This window comes from Coregonus lavaretus (genome assembly GCF_964263955.1).
Source record: "Coregonus lavaretus genome assembly, chromosome: 23".
NCBI lineage: Eukaryota > Metazoa > Chordata > Actinopteri > Salmoniformes > Salmonidae > Coregonus > Coregonus lavaretus.
This window is the reverse complement of record NC_140010.1, coordinates 9743370-9765175: the sequence shown is the minus strand read 5'-3', so window position 1 is coordinate 9765175 and position 21806 is coordinate 9743370. Positions and strand designations below refer to the sequence as shown.

Here is a 21806-nt window from a genome sequence, read left to right as displayed (position 1 = left end):
TGAATTATATATTTTTCAGAATGTCAAAAGACTGAAGGAGGAGACCAGCCTCCTTGAAGAAAAGCAGGCAGAGCTGGACATCTACGACGCTGTGCTCCAGGAGTGGGTTGCTGAGGTGCAGCAGTGGCCTGAAGGTATGTTAGGTTCTGAACAAATAGAGTAAACTCAAACGGACTACCAGAAAAGGCTCAAACCAAGTTTATTCAACCCACAAGCATATATTTATACATTCCGACTAGGCGGAGTCACCGCCTTGCATGACTAAGATAAACAATCCTTCTCTGTTAGGCAGAAACACAGTATGTTCCTCTCACTGGTATTGTCATGGCCTGCCTAAGTCTAGGACCCTCATGGGCGTGGAAGTGTGTGTATGGGATAGGACTGTAGTCAGATGGTCTTTGGGGTGGGCCCCTATGGCCCCCCTCCCAGCAGTGTCTTCTCTCTTCAACTGTTGACCTTATCTCGAGTTGAGTTCTAAATTCCTCATTGCCTTAGTTCCACAGCAACGGGCCTGCCTTATCAGGAACTGAAACTAGACTGCTACCCTTTGCCTCCTTCCTTAGAAATATGAATATTCAGCAACAACATGTTTGAACAGAATATTAACTTTCGGCACTTCCCCTTGTCTCACTCAGTAAATTTCCATACACCAAGTTCCTATTCACCCTTCATTGACCCCTAACATATACATTTCTTATACATGTAAAGTAATCAATACGTTCTAATATGATGACAGGAATAAGTATATTTCAAGCCAGAATCCAACAGGTAGAAAAGTGAATGTTTCTCTGTCTCTCAACTTCATAATTGCATTGATGTCAGTGGAGTCATGTTTGTAACTTGCCCTATGTTTGACAGCCACACTTCAGGATAGTCAGACAGGGCAGACGGGGCATCTCCAGAAGAAGATTGAGGGGCTTTACCTCATTGTGAAACAGAGGAAACACTACCTATACCGTTTGACAGGTAAAGCCCAACGACAATATGAACTTAAACACATTATTAATCAAGCAGTAAAACTGATTTGTGAAATAAAATGCATTAGTCATACACTTCAGACCATATTTATGATCAAATGTAGGCATGACCTGTTATTAATTGATCTAATGTAAAACATTTCATTAAACTGAGAAATTGCATGACCATAAACAGTAGAGTTCCTTGTGAGCCACAACTCTGCATGCCTTGTATAATGTTATAATTGCATGATGACAAATGCTTTAGAAATGAGTTGATTGCTTTGTACTCTCTTTGTCTGTGCATCTATAGTATCTCTATAATTTATAGTCATGTAATATATCTGAATCTACAGTCCGTCTAATCACCCCTTTTTACTCCGACGGCAACAAGAGGAGGCATCAGATTCTGAGAAATTGTTATGGACAAGGCAGCCTTAACAGCTGCCATTGTTCAACTTCACGAGCAGCAGGCAGAGTTTAGGCTCCCCACAGTGGCTGCTCAATACTGACAACTTTGTGTGGCCATGGGAGAGACTTGGCACCAGTAAGTATATGATTTGCAGAAGGTATCTATTGTGATTGAAGTTTTAACTTCAGCGTAGGCTGCAATCATTGCTGCTGTTCTGTTTTATACCTCTGTGAGGCAACAGCCATTTTGCCATCAAAAAGGCAATCTTCAACAGACTGATGTTGGTGAACAGACTGCAGGAGGAAGAGAGGATCCTGGTGCAGGAGATGAAGAGGCACTGGGGGAGCCTACAAAGAGCAGCGGGAACTCTGGAGGCACTGTCCCAACAGCTGCAAGATCAGAGGAAGTTGAGGTTTATACTATTTTTGGACTGAACTTTTTGTTTTCCTTCACAAATACCCTCCACACTATTTTGTGTAGTGGAATTGTAAATCATTTACTGCTTTACATATGACTTTTAGGCAATGCAGTGGAGTTGTCAGAGGGAGGAATGGCCTTCTCTGCCACCTGAAGAGAAGAGTGAGTTAACTGACACAAGATCAAGACAACACCAGGAACACCTACCACAAGCTGATTCTGGGAGAAGGGGCTTTTTGATGACTCTGATGTAGATGAAGTTAGAAGTCCTATTGCTGAGAGCTCAGATGACGACTGCTATGCTTTCTGAAATCATACACCACCCTGCCTCTTTCTCTCGGTCTTGCTCTCTCCCGCAGGAGAGGGAGAAGGCAGCCACCACCTCCCTCGGGAGCAGCCTGGTCTTCCGACGTTGACCCCTGACTCCTCACCTTCTGAACCCATCCAGGGAAATGTAATTTGCCTGATGACGCGCTAGTGGAATGTCTAATTTCAGTGCATTTTTGCCATGTTTCCTCTCCTCACCTCCGTTTCTTCCAGTCCTAGATGATGGCGACATCATTAGCAACTCAGAATGTCGGTTGAGGACCTCTTTACTGAGGAATGTGGTTGTTTGTTTTATTTTTATTTTCTTTGAGTATTTTCTGTGCTGCTGTGATTGTGATTTTTGTGTAATTGTGTGTTGCAAAAGAGTCCTTAGTCTCTGGGTGTCACGGTTTCGGCCGAGGCTGCCTCTCTCCCTTGTTCGGGCAGGCTTCGGCGTTCGTCGTCTCCGGAATTCTAGCTGCCACCGTTGTATGTTTCATGTTCGTTTGCTTTTGTCTGTTTGTTTTCACACCTGTTTCTCATTTGGCGTAATTAGTGTCCTATAAGTTTCTCGTTGTGTTTGTCTAGTGTTGTGTGTTATTGGATTTTGTCAGTCATGTGTAGGGTTTCTACATGTTCGCTCGGTTGAGCTTCCCTCCACTGTTTTGGAGAGTTTACGCACTTGTCTGGTGCGCTCTTGGTTTCGTTTTGCCTTTGTGCGTATTTGTTGCGCCTTTGGATATTGTATTAGTATTTTCCGTGTTGGATTTATACTAAAGTCTTGTGGACTATACTCCGGTGTCCTGCGTCTGATTCCACCTCATCACCCACCTACACTTGCGTGACAGAATAACACACCTTACATGGAATCAGCAGGAGCCGACGCAGCCCCGACGAGGCTGGAGGCCCAGGTTCGGGAACAACAGGACCAGATACTTCAGATGGGGACCGCCCTGCAGGAGGTGATCACCACCCTCCGAGGCTGGGGAACGCCTCCACCACCTCCCTCCCTGCCAGCACCATCGGCCAGTCCGCCCATTCCAGCGCCAGAACCCCGAGGAATCCGACTCTCTCTCCCGAGGGCCTACGACGGAACCGCGGCTGGGTGTCAGGGATTCCTCCTCCAGGTGGAGCTGTACCTGGCCACCGTACACCCGGCACCCTCGGGGCATGAGAGCGTGTCCGCCCTGATCTCCTGCCTGTCCGGGAAGGCGTTGGAATGGGCCAACGCGGAGTGGAGGAAGATCGACGCCGAGACTATCACCTACAACGAGTTCTCCCGCCGCTTCAAGGCGGTGTTTGACCATCCCCCGGAGGGGAAAGCGGCGGGGGAGCGTCTGGTCTTCCTCCGGCAGGGGAGGAGGAGTGCCCAAGAATTCGCTCTTGAATTCCGTACTCTAGCGGCAGATGCAGGGTGGAATGAGCGGGCCCTCGTCGATCTATACAGATGTAGCCTACGAGAGGACGTCCGTCGGGAGCTGGCTTGTAGGGACACCAGCCTCTCTTTCGACCAGCTGGTCGACATGTCCATCAGGCTGGATAACCTACTGGCTACCCGCGGACGTCCTGAGGGGGGTCCGTCCATTTCACCCTCCAGCGCCTCCGAGCCGTGTCCTATGGAGCTCGGGGGCGCTGGCGCTAGAGAGAGGAGGAGTCGGTTGGCTAGGGGGTCCATCCACTGCACCAACTGTGGTCGGGGAGGACACACCGCGGCTAGGTGCTGGGGATGGCCTCCTAGGGGGGATGACGACAGGTCCCGCACTGGGGATTCCCTCCAGGTGAGTAGGCGCCCCACTCACCCAGAGCTCACTGTTGCCCATTTTTGTATGCCTGTGCGTTTTCCACAGGTAGCACCTCATTCCCAGCATAAGGCGCTGGTAGATTCAGGCGCGGCTGGGAATTTTATTGATAAAAAGTTTTGTTTAGCGTTAGGGATTCCCCTTATTCCTGTTGATGTTCCTTTCCCCGTTCATGCCCTAGATAGCCGTCCGTTGGGTACGGGCTTAATCAGGGAGGTCACGGCGCCACTTAGGATGTGTGCGCAGGGGGATCATCAGGAGATGATTCAGCTGTTCCTGATTGACTCTCCTGCGTATCCGGTGGTGCTGGGCATGCCCTGGTTAAGTACCCATAACCCATCTATTTCGTGGCAGGAGAGGGCTCTGATGGAGTGGTCTGCTCAGTGTGTGGGTAGATGTTTGGGCGTTTCCGTAGGGGCTACCTCGGTGGAGAGTCCAAACCAGGTGCCCGCATTGCACGTTCCCCCTGAGTATGGGGATTTGGCTATTGCGTTTAGTAAGGCGAGGGCGACGCGGTTGCCGCCCCATAGGCAGGGAGATTGTGCGATAGATCTCCAGGCAGGAGCTGCGCTCCCACGGAGCCATGTGTATCCTCTGTCTCAGGAGGAGAAGAAAGCTATGGAGACTTACATAGACGAATCTCTGAGACAGGGATACATACGGCCTTCCACTTCCCCTGCGTCCTCAAGTTTCTTTTTTGTGAAGAAAAAGGATGGTGGTTTGCGCCCGTGCATCGATTACCGTGGTCTCAATCAGATTACGGTGAAGTACAGTTATCCACTCCCGCTGATTGCGACCATGACTGAGTCGTTGCATGGGGCGCGTTTCTTCACTAAATTAGATCTCAGGAGCGCGTACAACTTGGTGCGCATCAGGGAGGGCGATGAATGGAAGACAGCCTTTAGTACCACCTCGGGCCATTACGAGTATCTGGTCATGCCATACGGGTTGATGAACGCTCCGTCAGTTTTCCAATCATTCGTGGATGAGATCTTCAGGGACATGCAGGGGCAGGGGGTGGTTGTGTACATTGATGACATTCTCGTGTACTCGCCTACCCGTGTCGAGCATGTGGCCCTGGTGCGTAGAGTGTTGCGGAGGCTGGTGGAGCACGACCTGTATGTGAAGGCAGAGAAGTGTCTGTTTTTCCAGGAGTCGGTCTCCTTTTTGGGGTATCAGTTGTCTGCGTCAGGGGTGAAGATGGAGGTAGACCGGGTGTCGGCCGTGCGTAATTGGCAAACACCAACCACTGTGAAGGAGGTGCAGCAGTTTTTGGGGTTTGCGAATTACTACCGGAGGTTTATCCGGGGTTTTGGACAGGTGGCAGCTCCCATCACGTCTCTTTTGAAGGGGGGTCCGGTGCGTCTGCAGTGGTCGGCCGAGGCGGACAGGGCGTTTGGGAGGCTGAAGGACCTGTTTACCTCGGCCCCGGTGCTGGCGCATCCGGATCCCTCTTTGCCGTTTCAGGTAGAGGTGGACGCGTCAGAGGCCGGTTTAGGAGCCGTGCTTTCACAACGGTCTGGCGCGCCACCTAAACTCCGCCCCTGTGCTTTTTATTCTAAGAAGCTCAGTCCGGCGGAGCGGAACTATGACGTAGGGGACAAGGAGCTGTTAGCCGTGGTACAGGCTCTAAAGGTGTGGAGGCACTGGCTTGAGGGGGCTCAACACCCTTTCCTCATTTTGACGGACCACCGTAACCTGGAGTACATCCGGGCGGCGAGGAGGCTGAACCCTCGCCAGGCAAGATGGAGTATGTTCTTGACCAGGTTTACTTTTAAGATCACGTACATCCCTGGGTCACAGAATGGTAAGGCAGATGCGCTGTCTCGGCGGTATGACACGGAGGAGAGGTCCGTGGAGCCCACTCCCATACTGCCGGAGTCGTGTCTGGTGGCACCGGTAGTGTGGGAGGTCGATGCTGAACTCGAGCGGGCGTTACGCACCGACCCTAGTCCACCACAGTGCCCGGAGGGTCGGAAGTACGTTCCGCTCGAGGTTCGGGATCGATTGATCTATTGGGCTCACACGTCACCCTCCTCTGGACATCCGGGTATCGGCCGGACAGTGCACTGTCTTAGTGCCAAGTACTGGTGGCCCACGTTGGCAAGGGATGTGAGGGTTTATGTTTCCTCCTGCTCGGTGTGCGCCCAGTGTAAGGCGCCTAGACATCTGCCTAGGGGTAAGTTGCTACCCCTGCCCGTTCCACAACGACCATGGTCCCACCTCTCTGTGGATTTTATAACAGACCTTCCCCTCTCCCAAGGGAATACTACCATCCTGGTCGTTGTGGACCGGTTCTCTAAGGCCTGTCGTTTGCTCCCCATGCCGGGTCTTCCTACTGCCCTACAAACTGCCAAAGCACTATTCACCCATGTGTTCCGGCACTACGGGGTACCCGAGGACATTGTGGCTGATCGAGGTCCCCAATTCACCTCCAGAGTCTGGAGAGCGTTTATGGAGCGGTTGGGGGTCTCGGTGAGCCTCACCTCGGGCTACCACCCGGAGAGTAATGGGCAGGTGGAACGCGTAAACCAGGATGTGGGTAGGTTTCTCAGAACATACTGCCAGGACCGGCCGGAGGAGTGGTCAAGGTACGTTCCCTGGGCCGAGATGGCCCAGAATTCCCTACGCCATTCCTCCACTAACCTAACTCCATTTCAATGTGTGTTAGGTTACCAGCCGGTTCTGGCACCCTGGCAGCAGAGCCAGATCGAGGCTCCTGCGGTGGATGAGTGGGCGCGGCGCTCGGAGGAGACTTGGAACGCTGCACACGTCCACCTGCAGCGGGCCCTCCGACGTCAGAAGGCGAGCGCTGATCTCCACCGCAGTGAGGGACCGGTGTACGCACCTGGTGATCGAGTCTGGCTCTCTACCAGAAACCTGCCCCTCCGCCTGCCCTGTCGGAAACTGGGTCGGCGGTTTGTAGGGCCATTTAAAGTCCTGAGAAGGTTGAACGAGGTATGTTATAGATTACAGCTACCTGTGGAGTATAAGTGTATTAACCCCTCGTTCCATGTGTCCCTTCTCAGGCCGGTGGTAGCGGGCCCACTCCAAGAAAATGAGATAGGGGAGACTCCTCCGCCCCCACTGGACATCGAGGGGGCACCGGCGTACTCCGTGAGGTCCATCTTGGATTCGAGACGTCGGATGGGGGGTCTCCAGTATCTAGTGGAGTGGGAGGGGTACGGTCCGGAGGAGCAGTGCTGGGTGCCGAGGAGAGACATCTTGGACCCGTCGCTCCTGACGGAATTCCATCGGGGGCATCCGACGCGCCCTGCTCCACGTCCTCCGGGTCGTCCCCAAGGCCGGAGTCGGCGCACGTCTGGAGCCGCGCGTCAAGGGGGGGGTACTGTCACGGTTTCGGCCGAGGCTGCCTCTCTCCCTTGTTCGGGCAGGCTTCGGCGTTCGTCGTCTCCGGAATTCTAGCTGCCACCGTTGTATGTTTCATGTTCGTTTGCTTTTGTCTGTTTGTTTTCACACCTGTTTCTCATTTGGCGTAATTAGTGTCCTATAAGTTTCTCGTTGTGTTTGTCTAGTGTTGTGTGTTATTGGATTTTGTCAGTCATGTGTAGGGTTTCTACATGTTCGCTCGGTTGAGCTTCCCTCCACTGTTTTGGAGAGTTTACGCACTTGTCTGGTGCGCTCTTGGTTTCGTTTTGCCTTTGTGCGTATTTGTTGCGCCTTTGGATATTGTATTAGTATTTTCCGTGTTGGATTTATACTAAAGTCTTGTGGACTATACTCCGGTGTCCTGCGTCTGATTCCACCTCATCACCCACCTACACTTGCGTGACACTGGGACTGCGAAAATAAATAAAGGTCTGAATAAATAAATGTATTAAGCACTAACAGCTGTGTGTGTTTCAATCGATTACATAGTATGAATGAATTATTTTGATGTAATAAAAAGTGTTGGTGCAGCATGCTGTAAGCCATTGCTGCCCCTTGCAACATTGTAAGTACAACATCACCTTTCTAAAATGTCACTTGCCAAATCTAACAGTAGCCTATCACTCGTTTTTTATGTTTGACTTTAAATCAGTTAACGGTGTATCAATGAGAACCTGATATTGAGTAGAATGTACTGTTGCCCAACCCATATATTTCAGCAGTGCATTGTACCCTACACCATAATATCAAATGCTAAGACATAGGGGCTCTCTCCATGTGTCCTATTGAATCTTACTGGCTGATGAAGGACAATAACGTATGCCTATTTACAGCAGCATATGATTTGATAGTTGTTATACCTAAATTAATTGATGTCAATTGATATATAAATATATAGAATTTTACAGTATACAGTTCACAAACTATAGCCTACTAAAATAGGCACCTGGCACAATACTGATTGATATACTGTAGGTTATGAGCAGTGGATTGGTCTAAACAACTTTAGTAGGCCTTGTGATTTTATTGTGAGTAATGAGAAAACAATCATCAAAAGTGATGGGAATATTGCATTTGAAAAGCAAATACTTAGATTGAATATGTAGGCAAATTCCGACATCAGTGGACGTGCGTGAGGGGTGTCATGAAGAATTAGGGCATTTTGAAGGGTGTCATGAAGAATTAGGGCGTTTTGAAGGGTGTCATGAAGAATTAGGGCGTTTTGAAGGGGCTGATACAATATTACACTATTTATGCTGCACAGGGCTCCTGTTACCATTTGTAACAGGGAACAACTTATTAGGTTATAGCTTATTATATTGTTGATTGACCTTCAAATAAGCTACGCAATATAGGGCTATATGCGATAATAACCGCATCTTCTTATAGAGGAATTTATTATAGGCCTATAATAGGCTAGGTGTAGCTATAGATTAAAATACATATATGCCTATGTGTATATCATCATAGTTTATATAATGTATATATAGCCTACCATGCTATTATGTTTATTACCTTACGTGCATTCTTTCTGGAGGCTACCACTGCATCATGCGGCATGTTGCGTTTACCTGCTTGGGTTCTGTGGGTTACTTAACAGAGGGATGTATTTTCTGAAGGTGAAAGACAAATCATTGCACAGTTGCTCTATTTGGATAGGCAGTGAGAATTCAGTGCATAATTGTCTTATCAGAGATATGCTGTGCCGAAGACCATGGCAATAGAGGTGCGGTTATATCCATTATGCGAATAATGGGTATAGGGGTTGAATGGCTATATAAAGGGTGTAGAATGTTTAAATAGTATATTTCCGAGGTTCTCAAGGCTCCAATGTCAATATAAAAAGGTTTTTTATAAACATTTGCATACATACACCGAGAAGCTGAAATGTTCAAACCAGACGGACACTGTGGTGAAGAAGGCATGTCAGTGACTCTTCAACCTCAGGATGCTGAAGAAATTTGGCCTGTCCCAGAGGGCCCTTACAGTGTTCTACAGAAGCACCATCGAGAGCATACTGTCAGGCTGCATCACTGCCTGGTATGGCAACTCCACCGCCGTGGACCGCAAGGTGCTACAGAAGGTGATGCGCTCAGCAAAATGCACCATTGGGTGCACACTGCCTGCCCTCCAGGACACCTACAATATCTATCTATCACAATGCTATTTGGTTGGCAAAGTAAATGAGCTTACAATGAAAAAGCTAGGTCTTTTTTTGCAAAAACGATGCATGGCCATCATATTTCTAATGTTCATCATAGAAAGAATGTAGCCAGCTAAATTTCCTAATTTTTTGCTTAAAGTTATTCTTGCATGTTACCGGAGATAAGTAGCTACACATCAGTCAGAGTACTGCCTGCTGATAGAATGCCCGTTCGTGAATTCTCATCCAAGTGGAGAAGTGCAACTGAAGAACAAAATGAGTCTGATGCCGAGCAGAAATTAAAATAGGAAGAATTGTAAATCTGTGTTTAGAAAACGCAGCAAGATATTTCTTATGCGTTGTATATTTTTTTCCTGCGTGAAAAAATGCAGAATTCTGCATTAGCACGACCCCTAAGTTTAACTTTCTAGTTATATAAGTAAGTGGCTGAATTAATAAGATGACGGGTGTAGTATTGAGTAAATGCTGGCAATTATTGCTGATAAACAAAGGAGTCCGCTCATACTGAACCTTGATCATAAGTTTATTCATATCACAAGCTTTCAGCATGAGTTACAGGTGTCAAGATCACCCGGAGAACGGCATCCCCCGAATTGCAATGGCCGCTCTAACCTCTTCTTCGCTTTTTACCCAGTATATATAATCTTCCCAAGATGTGGGTGGCTCCCTCTACTGTCCAATCCCCTGTCTACAACACACACTTCCTGTCTGTTGTATGTGGCGTTACACTAAAACATTCCCTCTTGATACTAAAATAAACATCCTCAAAGGTTCCACTTAAACCCATTAAAAAAGTCATAATCTTTTAATACACTACACGGGGCATCATATTGTATTAGCTTTCTGCTGTGTTTGAGAAGTCAAAGCCCTTTGGATGAGTTATCTGGACAGCTGGCACTGCTATCTTGATTTCCTTGCGTTTTTTCTCTTCTCCTTTCTAGGCCGTCTGCTCCTCCCCCCTCTTCTCAGAGCAGGCAGGCCCGTTGCCCTAGCGACTCCAGACTCCACACAGACACAGCGTGTACACATGCTGCTCCAGAGCCAGTATTGTTCTTTCTTTAGACAAGCATACGTCAAAACTCTGTTCATTTGCACAATGTCTCTCGTTCACATTCGCTTGTAAATGTCCAAACTCATCCAAAATGACATTTGGTAGCTTATACCTATATACAGTGGGGAGAACAAGTATTTGATACACTGCCGATTTTAATTTTTATCATAGGTACACTTCAACTGTGAGAGACGGAATCTAAAACAAAAATCCAGAAAATCACATTGTATGATTTTTAAGTAACTAATTTGCATTTTATTGCATGACATAAGTATTTGATCACCTACCAAGTAAGAATTCCGGCTCTCACAGACCTGTTAGTTTTTCTTTAAGAAGCCCTCCTGTTCTCCACTCATTACCTGTATTAACTGCACCTGTTTGAACTTGTTACCTGTATAAAAGACACCTGTCCACACACTCAATCTAACAGACTCCAACCTCTCCACAATGGCCAAGACCAGAGAGCTGTGTAAGGACATCAGGGATAAAATTGTAGACCTGCACAAAGCTGGGATGGGCTACAGGACAATAGGCAAGCAGCTTGGTGAGAAGGCAACAACTGTTGGCGCAATTATTAAAAAATGGAAGAAGTTCAAGATGACGGTCAATCACCTCGGTCTGGGGCTCCATGCAAGATCTCACCTCGTGGGGCATCAATGATCATGAGGAAGGTGAGGGATCAGCCCAGAACTACACGGCAGGACCTGGTCAACGACCTGAAGAGAGCTGGGACCACAGTCTCAAAGAAAACCATTAGTAACACACTACGCCGTCATGGATTAAAATCCTGCAGCACACGCAAGGTCCCCCTGCTCAAGCCAGCGCATGTCCAGGCCCGTCTGAAGTTTGCCAATGACCATCTGGATGATCCAGAGGAGGAATGGGAGAAGGTCATGTGGTCTGATGAGACAAAAATAGAGCTTTTTGGTCTAAACTCCACTCGCCGTGTTTGGAGGAAGAAGAAGGATGAGTACAACCCCAAGAACACCATCCCAACCGTGAAGCATGGAGGTGGAAACATCATTCTTTGGGGATGCTTTTCTGCAAAGGGGACAGGACGACTGCACCGTATTGAGGGGAGGATGGATGGGGCCATGTATCGCGAGATCTTGGCCAACAACCTCCTTCCCTCAGTAAGAGCATTGAAGATGGGTCGTGGCTGGGTCTTCCAGCATGACAACGACCCGAAACATACAGCCAGGGCAACTAAGGAGTGGCTCCGTAAGAAGCATCTCAAGGTCCTGGAGTGGCCTAGCCAGTCTCCAGACCTGAACCCAATAGAAAATCTTTGGAGGGAGCTGAAAGTCCGTATTGCCCAGCGACAGCCCCGAAACCTGAAGGATATGGAGAAGGTCTGTATGGAGGAGTGGGCCAAAATCCCTGCTGCATTGTGTGCAAACCTGGTCAAGACCTACAGGAAACGTATGATCTCTGTAATTGCAAACAAAGGTTTCTGTACCAAATATTAAGTTCTGCTTTTCTGATGTATCAAATCCTTATGTCATGCAATAAAATGCAAATTAATTACTTAAAAATCATACAATGTGATTTTCTGGATTTTTGTTTTAGATTCCGTCTCTCACAGTTGAAGTGTACCTATGATAAAAATTACAGACCTCTACATGCTTTGTAAGTAGGAAAAACTGCAAAATCGGCAGTGTATCAAATACTTGTTCTCCCCACTGTATGTATAACTTTATGAGCTGGATTGCCTTTCTTTGCAATTTGTTTATTTTCTTTTGTGCTTATTAGCATTAGCTAGCAGCCTCCATGGAAATTCTCTATTACTTGTACTAATTTTGTTAGCATTCTGGTAATAGACGCCGATGGGCTTTTTTGTGTTTTTTGGCGCCGCCTTGTGTATTAAGCTGGTAATATCGTAAATCCCGGGATGAGAGAAGGACGGTATGATGATATGAAAATCTGGATACCGCCCAACCCTAAATACAACACACAGATCTGAAAGCTGATATAACACACACACACACACCTCTTGTCTCTGTTGTCCGGTTGCTGCCAACTCTGGCAGGTGTGTGAAGTGCCGTAGGAGCTGCTGTATGCTGACCTGGTAGCACCTCATCTACTGGTCACACACTTGCATCTCACAGGAGTGCATCAGGTCGTTCCTACATCTGATAACCTGAAAGGAGAGACGTACACATTCATAACCCATATACAGTCAAACAGTGAGTGTGTGTATGAGAGTGTGTGTGAGAGATAGAGCGTGTGTGTGTGTGTTACCTCTCGAATACAGCGCTAGTCTAAGTAGTTGAAGTGGGAGCAGTAGTTGAGGAGGTGGAGCAGCTCCGCCCCCTTAAACCCAGCCTGACCCCGCGGCATGTAGGCCTGAGGGAGAAAGGGAGACACAGGAAGAAAGAAGGAGAGGGGGAGAGAAGTAGTCAATGATCTTATATGACAGATGAAAGTAAGGTGTGTGTACAATTTTTATAACAAACCCAATAAATCAGTAATGTTTTAGAACAAATAATAACACGCACACTACCTTGGCCAGTTCCCAGTGGTCCTGGTTCCAGAGTGGGGGTCTGCAGTTCCCCCAGTTCACTGTCCCACTGGGGTGTGTTTGGTGCCTCAGGATCTCTGTCCTCCACACTGCACACACCCAACAACCTAGAGTACAGCTGTGGAACACAAGAGAAAACATAATGTGACCTATCTGAATTTGTCCAATAGAAACTCTTGTTTTCGATGCAACTGTTTGGACTAATGGGCGAGTATGTTTTGCATCGCCCAGTGCCCAGGCTGGGCGGAGTTTGCTCATTTTAGACCATTCCATTGGGAAGGGAAGGGAAAGGGGGATACCTAGTCAGTTGCACAACTGAATGCTTTCAACCGAAATGTGTCTTCCACATTTAACCCAACCCCTCTGAATCAGAGAGGTGCGGGGGGCTGCCTTAATCGACATCCAGGTCATCAGTGCCCAGGGAACAGTTGTTGTTGGGGGTTAACTGCCTTGCTCAAGGGCAGAAAATACGATTTTACCAATTTGCCGGCTTGGGCATTCAAACCATCAACCTTTTGGTTACTGGCCCAACGCTCTTAACCGCTAGGCTACCTGCCACCCCTCAGAGGAGGAGGCTGCAGAGGTGGCTGGTGGGAGGAGCTATAGGAGGACGGGCTCATTGTATAGGCTGGAATGGAATAAATGGAATCTCCACCCTCCCAGAGCACCAGGTAATGCAAAGCGAACTTGCCCATTGATTACACCAAAGACAGTACAGTATGAAGATAGGCAAAAACTGCTTTTCCAACTTGAAATCCCCGATAACACTTGTAGGTAATGTCATGGCGACGTTGGCTAGCTAAGCTCATGTGCAGAAATATGTCATCGGGTCTAACTGTCATCTTGCGCTGAACTGCGCAATTGCAGGATGTCAAATCAAAGGCACTCCGTCAATATATACTGAACAAAAATATAAACGCAACATGCAACAATTTCAAAGACTTTACTGAGTTACAATTACATTCATCAGGCCTATAAGGTGAATGCACCAATTTGTAAGTCGCTCTGGATAAGAGCGTCTGCTAAATGACGTAAATGTAAATGTAAATGTTAATATATGGATTTCACATGCCTGCGCATGGGTGCCAATCAGAATGAGTTTTTCCCCACAAAAGGGCTTTATTAAAGACAGAAATGCTCCTCCTCCTTTGTAGTGGGGACAGTAATATTAGTACTCTCTAAACAAATACTTTAAGGAAAATGTCTTTATATATTTTCTTAATTTTACATTTTTATGTTTAGCTCACATAATATAATTTTAAAGTATGCATTAAAGTGTCTGTAATAGAATAAAGTTGTCAAAAACGAATGTAGCCATTAATAAATGCATTTCTATAGCTTCCAAAATATTTTTTATGATTGAGGATTACCGGCTGCGCGGAGGCTTCAATACAGCGACCCCTGTCAGTCATCCAGGGTTTATACATATCATTGCACCCTGCTCCCACTCTGCACCTGCACCCACTCTGACACCGCCGCCGCAGACCCGTGTTCCTTGTGACTAGATTACCATGGAATGATCTCATCTCAGTATCGGTCAAAGAGTGCAACCCGTCCCGCAGTTTGAGGCAGTACCCCGCTTTGAGGCAGTTCTTATACCCGCCATCGTTCAGACGAGCGCTCAACTCTTCGTGTACCATTTAAAAATGAAAAGAAATACCAACAAAAAGAAGAGCTACATCTTAAAACAAGTTTACGCGTTTGTCTTGAAGCGCAGTAAGGGAATTGCTTGACTTCAGCTGCCGTCTTGTCTGTCCTGAAACTGTGTAAATATTATTTATTATAACGGGTGATGACGACAATAAGGGTAAAATAATCGAAATGATTTATTAGAACATTGAAATATGTATCTATAACTTTAGGCCTAGGCCACACATTATAAGTAATGACTTACGTTTCAGATTTTGGAGTTGCAGAATAGTCAAAAATATATAAAACGCTGGTATATGTGAAGTTGTCAGGATGGCCGAGCGGTCTAAGGCGCCAGACTCAAGGTGTAAATCCTTCCTGGAAAAAGGGGTATTCTGGTCTCTGAATGGAGGCGCGGGTTCGAATCCCGCTTCTGACAATGCTTTTCCTTAACAACATTGGAGTAAAAAAATCTACACAATTAAGTGGTAAAAGTAAAATAAGTAAAACACATATAACCTGGAATATACATTTCACAAATTGCCTGGTTTTAAATGCACTCAACTAGACTAGTGACAGAGCCGCTGCATTTCAAGTAGTAGGAAACGAGTGTGTGAGAGTTTTCCTCCATGAGATGGCGCCATCATCATAGGAAACGCCAGAGGCGGACCTAATGTCAGCCTGCACTAGTCTCTCTCTCTGAAAGGACGAGTTTTACTGATGGCTGAAAGGACGAGTTTTACTGGTCACCAACCCTCCTGGAGATTTACAGGGTATCTACCTAACCAAGGTGTGTGTGTGTGTGTGTGTGTGTGTGTGTGTGTGTGTGTGTGTGTGTGAGAGAGAGAATACACCAATAAAATATGTACATGATAATAAACGTGTGGCCTAACCCAGCAAAAGTAGAGCATGCATGTTTTGTTTCTTTAGGTGTAGCTCAGTTGGTAGAGCATGGCGCTTGCAACGCTAGGGTTGTGGGTTCGATTCCCACAGGGGACCAGTATGAAAAATAAAATAAAAATGTATGCACTCACTAACTGTAAGTCGCTCTGGGTAAGAGTGTCTGCTAAATGACTAAAATGTAAATGTAGTAACATGACAGACAACAACCCACACACCTAATTTAAGGACCAGTGGAATAGCACTCTGATACAGTGAACCACTTACTTTGAATTACAGGACCCAATTTAAAACAGATTTATACAACAAAGAGCAATTATAAAAATGAAAGGACATTTTGTATTGTATCAAATAATTTCATCTTTACATTAACATTTTATTAGTCTTTTAGGATGCACACAGAAAATCAAATATCCCTCTATCTTTGTAATTGGATCTCTACGGATTTGATGGTAGTTAAAGTAGATTAGACACCCTGGAGTGAGTGTGTGCACGCGTGCTTGCTTGCGTCCCCTGCGAGTGTGTGTATAAATGTGGCCTGCTTAGCAGTGAGTTGAGAGGGACACAACAATGATGTGAGTGTGTGATCCCAGAAGGGGGTTGTTTTAGCAGAGGGAGATCAAAGAGACATTAGTATTCTGAAATAAATCACACAGCCTCACTGTGAGAGTCCCCAAACCCTCTACACACACACACACACACATAGAACGCATGATTTTGCACACGCACACACATATACATACAGACACATATTCTCTCTCTCCACTCGAGTCAACCCACTGTCTCTCTCTTCAAAAGACTGCCCCACCCTGCACACCCCTCACCCCCATGGGGCTTCATAACTATCTGCTTACTGGCTCTAATTCCTTTGTTACCCTCTCACTGTTTCTCATGTTTGCACAAAATCCAATTTCCACCCACTTTTTGCAAATAAGCAGAAAAACGCTTTTAAAAGAAAATGATTGTTCGTTCGTCGGAGAGAAAGTCAGAAACGCCAACTAGAAGGTTTGAGATGCTTATCCTCAGGGAGCCCCCTCTCTCTCTCTCTCTCTCTCTATTTCTCTCTCTCCCCATCTCTCTCTTTCTCTCTCTCTCGCTATTTCTCTCTCTCTCTCCGTCTCTATTTCTCTCTCTATCCGTCTTTCTATTTCTCTCTCTCTCCGTCTCTCTATTTCTCTCTCTCCGTCTCTCTCTATTTCTCTCTCTCGCTCTCTCCCTTTCTCAGTCTGTTACCTCTGGATGGGAGGATTTAATTATGGTTTAGGCCTATCTGAAATTGTCTTTACTTGGGGGTTTTACTGAAACGTTAGTGTTGCACTTTCCAAGCACTACACACTGTTTGTTGTATTTCGTTTTATTGGCTAGTATTATCAGTTGTTCTTTGGATGGGTATATTATTCCTTAAACACTGTCACCTGGAGATGGGAGAAAGGGAGAGGGAAAATAAACACTGTCACCTGGAGATGGGAGAAAGGGAGAGGGAAGATAAACACTGAAGGAGAAATCGCCTTGAATACATTTTCTTCTTGCATATGTAGAATTAGAATGAGAACACTGAAAATTCTAATTCTGCTTCTATTCTGTTTTTATGACTTGAGCGTGTGTTTGGGACTGAGACGACTGAGGATCCGAGAATGACACTGGTGACACAGAGAGCAAACAGCAGATGCCCCAGTGTCTACAGGGACAATAGCCAGCAGTTGTCAACACAGTTATCATCACTCACACAAAGGATGTGGTGGCACGTACACAACAAACTCTCACAGTCTCACTGCAAAATTAAACGTTCATCCAGGTTCTCCAAATGTCCAATTTTGACGTTGCTCCAAACGTCAAATTTCAAAGTGTTAAGGGTTAAGTTTAGGCTCTCATTCCGAATGGTTAAGGGAAGGGTTATGGTTTGAGATAGGGTTAAAACCAAAACTATAAAATGAGTCTCCACGACTGGGATCAAACACGTAACCTTCTGATCCAAAGTCATGGGATTACGCCCATCCACAACGCCCTAGCAAAAACCAAGACTACTTGATGGTAATAGCGCTCACTGTTGCCCCTAGTGGCCGGTTTGAAGGCATTTCTTGATGTCCTCAGGACATGGATAGACGTCCAATTTCTACATCATTCTTGAACGACCTGGCTGCACATACATACACACATCCACTTTGTACACTCCCCTTCAAACAGCTGTCACTCAAATCACTTTCACATGTTCATCACAGTTTTGAAGGAGAACTGAGAGGATGAAAGAAAAAAACAATGAAAAAGTAGAAAAATAATGTCTTCGCACGCACACACACACACACACACACACACACACACACACACACACACACACACACACAGACACACAAATACACATCTGAAGCAGTGAAGGCTCCTCAGCGGAGGAAGGGGAGGATCATCCTCCTCAGTGAATTTAATAAAAATAAAAATATTGAAAGATAAAAAAAGTTATAATTTTTAGGTAAAACTATAGTAAATATATTCACGTCACCAAATAATTGATTAAAAAACACTGTTTTGCATTGAAGGTCTACAGTAGCCTCAACAGCACTCGGTAGGGTAGCACCATGGTGTAGCTGGAGGACAGCTAGCTTCTGTCCTCCTCTGGGTACATTGACTTCAATACAACACTTACGAGGCTCATGGTTCTCACCCCCTTTCATAGACTTACACAGTAATTATAACAACTTCCGGAGGACGTCCTCCAGCCTATCAGAGCTCTTGCAGCATGAACTGACATGTTGTCCACCCAATCAAAAGATCAGAGAATGAATCTAGTACTGAAAGCATACGCTACAGCTAGCTAGCACTGCAGTGCATAAAATGTGGTGAGTAGTTGACTCAGAGAGAGATAGACAATAGTTGAACAGTTTTGAAAAAATTAATGTATTCCAAAATTAAGGAGAAGCGCGTGCGCGAGAGAGAAGGAGAGATAGCAATATTTGGTTGTATTTTTAAAATGTATTTTTACTTTCACGTAGCTAGCGAATAAAGCTAGCTAGTTTAGCCTACTCAAACACCCGGCTCAAACAGAGAGGGATGCTGTGTTAGCTAGCTGGCTATGGCTATCCGATACTGGAACTCTTCCAAGTCAAGGTAAGCTTTTGGTTTGATTAATTTATTGCCACTGGGGCCCACCGGTGTAACTGCTTAACTGCTTTCTGACTGTACACTGTACTGCATGATTGTAGCAGGTTTACTAATGTGTTAGTTCTAGTAGCTATGTTGACTATGACGTGACAACGATGTAGGCTCTGTGTAGCGGTTAGTGGTCATGATATGAAGGTTTGGCTTGGAAAGGTTTTTTGCCTGGTCACAGACAGCTGATGTGTTGTGAACTGAAGTCCACAAGGGAAGGGAAAAGATGAGAGGAGAGTGCGTAGATAGATGCAAGAAGGAATTATATATACAACAAGCAAAGTGATCATGCTGTTTTTATGTGGCTGCTATGAAAGTGAACTGTCTTTGCGTGTGATCAGGGGTGTATTCAGTCCGTCAATTCTGTTGAAACAAGTTTCTTAAACGGAACGAAACAGGGATAAACATAACTGAATTTTTCCAATAGAAACTCACATTTGCAGCTGTTGGACTAATGATTACACCCTAGATCAGCTAGATGCAGGCAAGAGTGTGCAAGGTGATATTGAATGTGCCACTGTCTGTCACCTTGATTACTCAAAACCTGTGCACCTACGTTGTAAACTTTCATTCATAGGCTAGGTTGTAGCAACATCATGATGGGTACAGGGAACATTTTTGTATAATGTAGTAGCCTAAACCTATCGATGTTACATTGAGCTGGGTGAATGGAATATGAATGACAGTCATCCAATATGCTGTAATAGAAATAAGGCCATGCTCATAAAAACATTTAATATCCTCCTGCATCTTAAACGGCACCGACCGCCACTGGTCTGAAGGCATCCAGTGTTTTGAGAAACAATCAGATTCATTACAGGTAAACATTCTGCTCCTGACAGTAACTCAAACATGTGATTATGAAGTTGTGTGCATGTGTGTATGTGACTGATTGTGTAAGTGTGTGTGCCTGCATTGCTTATGTGTGTGTGTGTGTGCGCTCGCGCGTATGTGTGTCCTTTTGATAGCCACCCACATGAATATGCAGATGTGTTTCAGGGAGCGTCTGTGCTCGGCATTAAAGCCTACTCTCCACTGCTGACCCAATTTCACACTGCATATTGTGTGTGTGTGTTTGTGTGTGTGTGTTTGTGTGTGTGTGTGTGTGTGTGTTATTGCATTTCACCACCCTAAAGCAGCAAGTGATGGAAATGCAACAAGACAGGCATTCATGTGTGTGTTTGCGTGTGTGTATATGTATGTGTGTGTGTATATATGTGTGTGTGTGTGTGTGTGTGTTGCCTCTCCTGTGTGTGTGTTCATGTAAAACAAACAGGTTGTTAGTGGCTAATGTTCTAATGTTCTAACCACAGTGGGAAACATGTTGCATTACTCAGATGTGATGCCTGGCGGTTTTATACTGACCTGGGATTCAATCATCACATACTCTGTCTGCACCCTGACACACACACACATATACACACACACACGCACGCACGCACGCACGCACGCACGCATACACGCACACGCACAGACTCACACATGCACGCACGCACACACACAGGCTAGTCAGTGACCCATGAGGTGAGAGTACGTTTTGAACTGAAGGTAAGACATTTGACGAGAGGAAACTTTTAGTGGCCGACCGAAGATTCTGACATTTGTCAGTGTCTGTCTGTGTGTGTGTGTGTGTGTGTGTGTGTGTGTGTGTATGTGTGTGTGTGTGTGTGTGTGTCTGTGTCTGTATCACTTGCACATTAGAGGCTGCTGCTGCCTGTTGAAATCACTGGCCACTTTAAGAAATGGAACACTGGTCACTTTAATAATGTTTACATATCTTGCACTACTCATCTCATATGTATATACTGTATTCTATTCTATAATATTCTACTGTATCCTAGTCCATGCCGCTCTGTCATTGCTTGTCCATAAATGTATATTTTCTTAAATTCCGTATATGTTGTGAAATTGTTAGATATTACTTGTTAGATATTACTGCACTGTCGGAGCTAGAAGCACAAGCATTTCACTACACCCGCTATAACATCTGCTAAACACGTGTATGTGACAAATAAAATTTGATTTGATTTAATTTGATTTGTATGTGTGTGTATGTGAGAGAGATATATAGAGATAGAGAGATTTTGTTCTGTCTGATATGTCTTTCCCTTGTGCAGACCATAGAATGTTGATAAGATTCCATAGAATGTTGATAAGATTCCATAGAATTTTGATAAATAAGATTTTGATGAATATAAAGTGATACATTTTCAGTGATTAAGCTTGGTTTTCCAAGTGATGATATAGGTGCAATACTACAGAGGGGGCAGGCAACTCATTGGATAAACACTAGATGGCGACAAGGAAGGGGGAAAAGCATGGTAGGGTTTGTTCATTATTTTAACCATTGGTTTTAACATGTTGCCCTTCTGGTGTGTGTCCGCACGTGTATTTCATGTGGATTCTCTAGATCTGTCTTTCTCTAAATCCCTCTGTCTTTCTTTCTCTAACCATTCTCTCTCCCTCTCTGTAGCTCTGCCAGTTGAATAGTGTAGGAGCCCCAGGTGATCTTCTACATGTCCAAACCAGTGAGTACACATACATACACACACACACGCACGCACGCACACACACACACACACACACACACACACACACACACACACACACACACACACACACACACACACACACACACACACACACACACACACACACACACACACACACACACACACACACACACACACACACACACACACACGATCCCTTGTGTATCACAGGGTCCTAGTTAGGGGTATTAGAGGAGAAAAGACAATGCCAATCTGCCTGGCAGCATGTTACAAGGAGCCTCAGTGTGTCTCTTCCTCTCTCTGTTCTCTCCATTCTCCTTTGATCTCAATAACGAGTGTTTCTCTGTTCCTCTGCTGCATCCATCAGAGCCATTGTGTGTGTGTACTCAGGGACCTTACCCCACCTGTCACATTAGATACAGCAGAACACCTCTTTCCGGGCCCTCTTTTCCCTCTCTCAAGGGCACCTCTCTCTCTCTCTCTCTCTCTCTCTCTCTCTCTCTCTCTCTCTCTCTCTCTCTCTCTCTCTCTCTCTCTCTCTCTCTCTCCGTCTCTATCCCTGTTTCTTTCTCCTTCCCTTTCGCTTTCTCTCTGACAAGGTGGTGGA

General features: G+C 45.8%; 1 pseudogene across 1 annotated transcript; it reads right to left on the bottom strand.

Annotated features, from left to right (window-relative positions):
- Positions 1-1872: 1872 nt before the first annotated feature.
- Positions 1873-14656, bottom strand: LOC311098859 (uncharacterized protein CXorf38 homolog; annotated as a pseudogene). The gene is made up of 5 exons: positions 14454-14656; positions 12999-13134; positions 12737-12841; positions 12486-12635; positions 1873-1935 (listed from the first exon to the last, which is right to left on the bottom strand). The product of its transcript is annotated as an uncharacterized protein CXorf38 homolog (transcript).
- Between the last annotated feature and the right edge of the window lie 7150 nt (positions 14657-21806).